Raw genomic sequence first — 8,302 nt, 5'->3', positions numbered from 1 at the left:
GTGGTCACTAGATGGTGCTCTAGGATTTTCTGAGATAAGTAAAAAATGGTCATTGATAAAGCTGTGTGCTGCCCTTTCTCCTATCTGTTTCCTATTTCCTGTCCACTTTGCCCTTATGTTTTTGAGGTTTCATACTAGTTATTAAAAACCTTGAAGGCCATGTCTAATAAACTGGGGAAATGACCCTGGACTGCCAGATCTAGATTTTGAGGCTTTTGTGTAATATCTAGAATGCCTTGGCTTATACAATTTATAGCCAGAGTATCTTGGGATTTCTGACTCCTGGGATCAAGATCAATGCAGTACATTTGTGCATAGTTACCACTAGCCTGGATTTAAAGTGATTTGGATTCTGGAAAGCTGTCATTGTTTTCTCCTATAATATTTTAGAAATGGTAGAACAGATAACATTTTCATTCTCATAGACAGGATATCACATAATCTTGACTGGTCCTTCCTCATTGTTTTCTCCATTAGTCTCCTGATATGACCAGTGGAGTTCCCTATGTGGCTCTGCAATTGCGCCTAACCTGGCTAAAATAGAATTATAAATGTAGGATCTCCCCCAGTCCAGATATGTAATAAGGATTGCACATGAATTATCTTTTACAACAGCAAGTGCCAGGATAAGTCACATTCCACACACAACCTTTTCAATACTACAATGAAAGTGGAATATTCTAGCCAAATATTGCCTGAGTTTGGGTTGTATTTGGAGCATAATTAAACATGAAGAAGGGTTGTGCATTCAGATTGTGACAAAGTTCCTATTTGCCACCTTATAAAAGGTGAAGTATGTTCTCTTGGGAGGGGAGAGGGGGTGTCTTTATAGTCTCACTTCACCATGCAGGCCAGACCAGTGTCCCAATACCCACCCAAATGCTACAACATTTGAGTAGCCCAGGAGTTCCACAGTAACCAAGAGCACAGGTGGTCTGCAGTAACCAGAGATACAAGAGTCTGCTCTAATCAGAGACACAAAAGACCCACACTAACAAGAAACAACACTGTATGCCTCCAAGGAGACTAGCTCTAATTCAGGTAACAGAGCTCTACCTGTGTCCAAGGAGGCCAGTTCCAGTCACAGACACCCAGCCCAGTTAATACCAGATGCCAACAGAGAAAGTACAAAATCTTAAGGGACAGAAACCAATGCAATTTTGAATCATCAGCTGCCAGTACTCCCACCGCAACAAGTCCTGGCTACCCTAACACCCATGAAAAACAATATAATGACCTAAAATCCCATCTTATGAAGATGATAGAGGCCTTTATGGGGGATATAAAGAATTCCCCTTAAAGAAATACAGGAAAATATAGGCAAAGAGGTAGAATCCCTTAAAAGAGAAGCAAATAAATCCTTTAAAGAACTACAGGAAAATACAATCAAACAGGTCAAGTACTTGATCAAATTGATCCAAGAACTAAAAATGGAAACAGCCACAATAGAGAAAACACAAAAGGAGGCAACCCTGGAGATGGATAACTTAAAAAGATTAGGAGCTACAGATGCTAGTATCACCAACAGAATACAAGAGGCAGAAGAGAGACTCTCAGGCATAGAAGTTGCCATAGGAAATATTGACACATTGGTCAAAAAAATACAATGTGTAATATACTGCATAGAATATATCAAGGAAATATGGAACACAATGAAAAGATCAAACCTAAGAGTAATAGTAATAGAAGAGGGTGAAGTTTCCCAGTTCATAGGACCAGAAGCATGTTCAACAAAATCATATAAGAAAACTTTCATAAGCTAAAGAAAGAGATGGTCATAAATGTACAAGGAGCCTATAGAACACCAGATATATTTTCCCAGAAAAATGTTTTCTCATCATATAGTAATCAAAACAATAAATGCATAAACAAAGAAAGTATATTAAATGCTGTAAGGGAAAAAGTCCAAGTAACTTATAAAAGAAGACCTATAAGAATTACACCAGACTTGTCAAGACAGATTTAAAAACCAGAAGACCGTGGACAATTTTAATCCAGTCCCTAAGAGAACACAAATGCCATCTCAAGACACTATACCCAATAACACTCTCAATCACTATAGATGGAGAAACCAAGATATTCCAAAGCCAAATTTAAACAGTATCTTTCTACTAATCAAACCATAAATTGGATACTGCAACAGAGGAACCTTCAATACATGTTGGATAACTATACCCAAGGAAACATAAGAAACTAAACAGTTCACAAAAGAAGTGAATCATATACCAATAATACCAGCTCTGGCAACAAAAATAACAAGAACTAACAATCATCTGTGTTTAATATCTCTTAACATCAATGGCCTCAATTACCTAATAAAATTACATAGGCTAACAGTATGGATACATGAACAGTATCTAGCATTTTTCTGCATAAAAGAAACACTTCATGACAAAGAAAGATACTAACTCAGAGTAAAAGGCTGGGAAAAAATTCCAAGCAAATGGTCAAAAGAAATAACCTGGAGTTGCCATTCTAATACCAATAAATTAATAAATAAATTAGAATTTCTACTAAAGTTTTAAAATGATATGGGGAAGGACACATCAAAGGAAAAATTCACCAAGAGGAACTCTCAATCCTGAATGTATATGCCCACAAATGCAAGGGCATCCACATTCATAAAAGAAACTTTACTAAAGATCATAAGCTATATTGAACCTCAAACAATAATAGTAAAATACTTCAACATTCCACTCTTACAAATCAAAAGGTCATTAAAAAAAAAACTAAAGGAGGAACAGTTGAAAGTAACAGAAATTATGATCCAAATGGACTAAAAAGATATTTACATAATATACCTTCTTCTGAGCACCTCATGAAATCTTCTCCAAAACTGAGCACATAATCAGACATAAAACAAGCCTCAACAGATACACGAAAATTGGAATATTCCCATATACTCTATTAGATAACTGAATTTATAAAATTCCTTGGCAGATGGATGGATCTGGAGGTTATCATCCTGAGTGAGGTAACCAAATCACAAAAGAACTCACATGATACACACTCACTGATAAGTGGATATTAGCCCAGAAACTTAGAATAACCAAGATACAATTTGTAAAACAAATGAAACTCAAGAATGAAGACCAAAATGTGGACACTTCGCCCCTTCTTAGAATTGGGAACAAAGCACCCATGGAAAGAGTTACAAAGTTTGGAGCTGAGACAAAAGGATGGACCATCCAGAAACTGCCCCACCCAGGGGTCCATCCCATAACCAACCACCAAATGCTGACAGTATTGCATACGCCAGCAAGACTTTGCTGAAAGGACCCTGATAGAGCTGTCTCTTGTGAGGCTATGCCAGTGCCTGGCAAACACAGAAGTGGATGCTCACAGTCAGCTTCCGAATGGACACGTGGCCCCCAAAAGAGGAGCTAGAGAAAGTACCCAAGATGCTGAAGGGTCTGCAACCCTATAGGTGGAACAACAATATGAACCAACCAGTGGCCCCAGAGCTCTTGTCTCTAGCTGCATATGTAGCAGAATATGGCCTAGTCAGCCATCATTGGGAAGAGGGGCCCCTTGGTCTTGCAAACTTTATATTCCCCATTACAGGGGAACACCAGGGCCAAGAAGTAGGAGTGTGTGGGTAGGGGAGCAGGGGGGAGGGTATAGGGGACTTTGGGGATATCATTTGAAATGTAAATGAAGTAAATACCTAATAAAAAAATGGAAAATAAAAAAAAACGAATTTATTGGAAAGCAAAGAGTAGGTGGACAGAAAGGACTACAAGAATTGATTTTCAAGCTGAATGAAACAAGTTCATATTTTCTAGTCTCTTGCTAAATGCTCAATTGGCAGTTAAGGTACCCATTCAAGACGAAAAGCTAAAGGATGAAATTGTGGGAACTTGGCCTACCATGTGATTTTTCTTGTTTTGCAATAGTACACAGTGACTATTATATATAATAAATTCCTTTATGTATACAATGTATTTGGATGTATTATCTGTATCTTTACCTTTTATCCTCCTTTCATTTAACCTCTTGTTTCTCTTCCTATCTCAACCAATCTGTATTTCATGTATTGCTTTCAAAAATTATTCCTGCATAGGGGAAAGAAATAGCCATTATTAGCATTTCTGAACCTGAATTGTTTCATGTAACCTGATGATCTCCATTTTGAACCATTTTCCTGAAAGTGATATGATATAATTCCCTTTTAATGTCTGGAAAATAGTCTAATATGCATATGTACCACAAATAGCACTTATACCTCATATATTACTACTGTGCAATTCAGTTTGGTCCATAACTTAGAAATTATGAATAATGATGCAATAAAAAAAATTATATATATTTCTGTTGTACTATTATTTGCATTTTTTGAAAAAATACACAGAAGTACTATATTTGGATTGTGTAATATATCTATTTTTGTTTCTAGAATTAATAAAAACTAATTTGAATTAAAAAAAGATCACTGCAGACAAAGGCTAGACCTCAATCACAACAAAAACAATGGAAAGTCTACATACTTATAGAAAATGAACAAGTTTTTGCTCATTGATACTTTACTCATGAACGAAATGCAGAAAGAAATCAAAGACGTTATAAAATTCAATGAAAATGAAAATACAACAAACCCAAACTTATGGGACACAATGAAAACAGTGTTAAGAGGAAAATAAATAACATTAGGTACCTTTATAGAGAAACTGGAGAGATCCCATACAAACAACAGCACACCTAAAATCTCTAAAACATGAAGCATGAAATATACCCAAGATGCATAAAAGGGAGGAAATAGTCAAACTCTGGTCTGAAATCAACCAGATAGAAGCAAAGAGAACATTGCAAAGAATCACAAATCCAAGAGTTGTTTCTTTAAGAAAATCAACAAGACAGATAAATCCTTAGTCAAGTAACTAACAGGCACAGAGACGGTATCAAAATTATCAAAATCAGAAATGAAAAGGGAGACATAGCAACAGTGATTGAGGAAATTTAAAAAATCAGAACCTACTACAAAAGCCTACACTATAAAAAATGGGAAAATCTAGATGAAATGGTTGATTTTCTAGACAGATACCACATACCTAAGTTACATCAAGATCAGGTAAACTATCTAAGCAATCCTAAAACACCTAAGGAAATTGAAATAGTCATTAAAGCTCTCCCAAATGAAATAAGCCATGGTTTCAGTGCCAAATTCTACCTGACCTTCAAAGAAGAGCTAATACTGTTACTCCTCAAACTAGTCCACAAAATATAAACAGAACGAATAAAACCTAATTCACTCTGTGAAATCACAGTTACTCTGATACTTAAACCACACAAAGAGCCAACAAAGAAAGAGATCTTCAGACTAACTTCACTTATGAATATCAATGTAAAACTACATTGAAACCAACATTCACTATGATCATGTAGGTTTCATCCCAGTGATGCAAAGATGATTCAATATATGAAAATCCATTAGATGATGGAAAAGCATTCAACAAACTATAACAACCCTTAAGTTAAAAAGACCTGGGGAGATCAGGAAGTCATGGAACACATCTAAGCATAGTAAAAGTGATATATAGCAAACCAACAGCCAACAAGAAAGTAAATGGTGAGAAACAAGGAGTACCACTAAAATCAGTGACAAGACAAGGTTGACGACTCTCTATCTATTCAATATAGTAGTCAAACTTCTAGCTACAGCAATTAGACAGCAAAAGGGTATCAAGGAGATACATATTGGACACCAGGAAATCAAAGTATCACTATTTGTAGACAATATGACAATATACTTAAGTGACCCCAAATTCCAGCAGAGTACTACTACAGTTGATAAACAATTTCAGCAAAGTGTCAGGAGATAAGATTAAATTAAACAATTCAGTAGCCTTCCTTATATAAATGATAATCAGGCTGAGAAAGAACTTAGGGAAATAGGGCTTTCATAATAGCCCCAAATAGTATAATCTATCTTGGTGTAACTCTTACCAAACATATGAAAGATCTGTGTGACAAGAAATTCAAATCCCTGGAAAAAAAAGTATGAATACTTCAGAAGATGGAAAGAACTCCCATCCTCTTACATTGGTAGAATTAACATAGTGAAAATGGACATCATACCAAAAGGAATCTACAGATTCAGTGCAATACCCATCAAAATTCCAAATCAATTCTTCACAGAGATAGAAAGGGTAATTCTCAAATTCATCTTGAATAACAAAAGGCCAGGGATAACCAAAGAGTTCTCAACAATAATAGAACTCCCAGGCCATCCCAGATCTAAGCTGTACTACAAAGCAATAGTGATAAAAAAATTAAATAACCATCACAGTATTGGTGCAGAGAAAGACAGATAATTCAGTGGAATAGAATCACAGACCCAGAGGTAAAACCATATGCCTATGGACACTTGAACTTTGAAAGAGAAGCCAAACACATACAGTAGAAAAAGAAAGCTTCTTCAATAAATGGTGCTGGTCTAACTAGTTGTCTGTACGTAGAAGAATAAAAATAGATCCATAGTTATCATCTTGTACAATGTTCAACTTCAAATGGATCAAGAACCTTAACATAAAACCAGATATACTGAATCTAATAGAAAAGTAAGTGGGAAAGAGCCTCAAAGTCATTGGCACAGGAAAACATTTCCTGACTGGAACACCAATGGCTTAAGAGATAAGGATTTATAAATGAGACCTCATGAAACTGAAAACTTCTGTAAGGCAAAGGACATAGTCATTTGTAGTCATTAGGAAAATTCAGCAACCTACAGATTGGGAAAAAAATCTTCACTAACTCTACATCCCACAGAGACCTCATACATATAATATAAACTATTCAAGAAATTAACCTCCAAAACCCCAAATAACTCAATTAAAAATGGGGTACAGAACTCAACAGAGAGTTCATAACAGAAAAATTTTGAATGTCCTTTAAGTATTTAAAAGTTCAAAGTCCCAAGTCATCAGAGAGATGCAAGTCAAAATGATCCTGAGATCCCACCTCATAGCCATCAGAATGGCTAAGATAAAAAACTCAAGTGACAGTACATGCTGGTGAGGGTATGGAGGGTATCCACCATTGCAGATGGTATTTTAAACTGGTACAACCATTCTGGAAATCATTCTGATGGTTCCTCAGAAAATTGGAAATAGTTCTACCTGAAGACAAAGCTATACCACTCTTGAGCATATTCCCAAAAGATGTGCCATCATACCACAAGGATAAATGTTCCACCATGTTCTTAGCAGCCTTATTGGTAATAGCCAGAAGCTGGAAATAACCCAGATGACCCTCAACCAAAGAATGGAAACAGAAAAAGTGGTTCATTTACACAGTAGAATACTGTTCAGCTTTTTAAAATAGGACATCATGAATTTTGGAGGCAAATTGATGGAACTAGAAAATATCATCCTGAGTCAGGTAACTCAGACCCAAAAGACATGCATGGTATGTACTAACGGATAAGTGGATATTAGCCCCAAAGTACAGAATATCTAAGATATAACCTACAGACAATAGGAAGTGTACCAATTGGAAAATGCCCAAGTGAGAAGGCTTTTATCTCACTAAATGAGGGAAGGAAATTGTCAGAGGATTCACAGTGAGAGAAGGATCTGTGTGGGAGAGGGGAGAAGTGTGGGAAAAGGGAACAGGATCTGATATGGATAGAGGGGAAAGGGAACTTGAAGGTTTCATGTCTAGTAGATAGACAAGGCCTCGATAGGAGAGACAGAGTTAGTAACCCACAGTCTAAATTCCTGACCCAAAATTATTCCTGTCTAAAAAACGGCAGGGACAAAATAGAGAAAAGACTAAATGAAGGGTGTGGGGAATTGCAGGCTGGTCTCTAGTCGAGCTGAAGTCTGAACCCCGGTGGTCATAATTCACCTACATGAAACATTAGGCAATCCCTCATGCTCCTGGAACTCTGGTTCCTCCCTAAGGTACTATCTCCCACATGCCCCACAAGAGAAGCATGGTCAGTAGTCACATAAGCAATGGCCCAAGCTTCTGACCTTCAGGATAAACTCTTGCCCAGGTACCTAGGAATTGTGAAGACCATCTGTTAGGCCCTCACCTCTCTCTCACTCCTTTGTTCCTTTACCTCTCACTTCTCTCACTTCTCTCTCCTCTTTCCTCTCCTCTCTCTCTCTTTCTCTCTCTTTCTCTATAGCCTTCTCTGTCTCTGTCTCTGTCTCTGTCTCTCTGTCTCTGTCTCTGTCTCTGTCTCTGTCTCTCACTCTGTCTCTCTCTCTGTCTCTGTCTCTGTCTCTCTGTCTCTCTCTCTGTCTCTCTGTCTCTCTGTCTCTCTCTCTCTCTCTCTCTCTCTCTCTCTCTCTCTCTC

Source organism: Mus pahari, chromosome X (assembly GCF_900095145.1).
Source record: "Mus pahari chromosome X, PAHARI_EIJ_v1.1, whole genome shotgun sequence".
NCBI classification, from domain to species: domain Eukaryota; kingdom Metazoa; phylum Chordata; class Mammalia; order Rodentia; family Muridae; genus Mus; species Mus pahari.
The sequence above is the reverse complement of the archived record's forward strand: the minus strand, read 5'-3'. Positions refer to the sequence as shown.